Raw genomic sequence first — 965 nt, 5'->3', positions numbered from 1 at the left:
TCCCCTAGAACTTAGAACTACTTAAACCTAACTAACCTAAGGACATCACACACATTCATTCATGCCCGAGGCAGGATTCGAACCTGCGACCGGAGCAGTCGCGCGGTTCTGGACTGAAGCGACTAGAACCGCTCGGCCACCAAGTGTTGACACTACTTGATTATAAACTGAAAGGTCAATTCCTGATGTTGCCTGGAATGGCTCACAATGACAAGAGCCATAGTTGGTGAAGAGCAGATTGATTGCAGAATGAGATTTTCACTCTGCAGCGGAGTGTGCGCTGATATGAAACTTCCTGGCAGATTAAAACTGTGTGCCCGACTGAGACTCGAACTCAGGACCTTTGCCTTTTGCGGGCAAGTGCTCTACCAACTGAGCTACCGAAGCACGACTCACGCCCGGTACTCACAGCTTTACTTCTGCCAGTTTGGAAGGTAGGAGACGAGGTACTGGCAGAAGTAAAGCTGTGAGTACCGAGCGTGAGTTGTGCTTCAGTAGCTCAGTTGGTAGAGCACTTGCCCGCGAAAGGCAAAGGTCCCGAGTTCGAGTCTCGGTCGGGCGCACAGTTTTAACCTGCCAGGAAGTTTCAGATTGATTGCATTTTTATGATTAATGATAGCTTCCAAGCAGGCGTTGGGTTTGGGGACAGTTGAGACAAAGTCCTCAACAATGAGCTTGGCAGTGGCCAAGGCAGATCCAACGGAGCATGGTACTCGAGGCCAGCTGTGCAGAGAGCTTTCAATGGCAGGTGACTATGGCGATGGCAATGACTTCGTTTGATGGGCCTGTGTCGAGCCTGAAGAGTGCACTGACTACAGAATGGCAAGGCAGTGGTCTAATTCCAACCAACGGATGGATACTGATATGGCGTTTAGTGGACATGTGATTTTGTGTAGGAAAGCAGTGCCTGCGACTGCAGTGTTGTTTACTCTGATCTGCAAGCTGTGTATCGGCAATGCTGGTGT

General features: G+C 49.9%; 1 non-coding gene across 1 annotated transcript; it reads right to left on the bottom strand.

Moving 5' to 3' along the window:
• Positions 1-313: 313 nt before the first annotated feature.
• On the bottom strand, positions 314-388 carry Trnal-caa (transfer RNA leucine (anticodon CAA)). The gene has a single exon. It is a non-coding gene; the product is annotated as a tRNA-Leu (tRNA).
• Between the last annotated feature and the right edge of the window lie 577 nt (positions 389-965).

This window comes from Schistocerca serialis, chromosome 9, assembly GCF_023864345.2.
Source record: "Schistocerca serialis cubense isolate TAMUIC-IGC-003099 chromosome 9, iqSchSeri2.2, whole genome shotgun sequence".
Lineage (NCBI taxonomy): Eukaryota > Metazoa > Arthropoda > Insecta > Orthoptera > Acrididae > Schistocerca > Schistocerca serialis.
The sequence above is the reverse complement of the archived record's forward strand: the minus strand, read 5'-3'. Positions and strand labels throughout refer to the sequence as shown.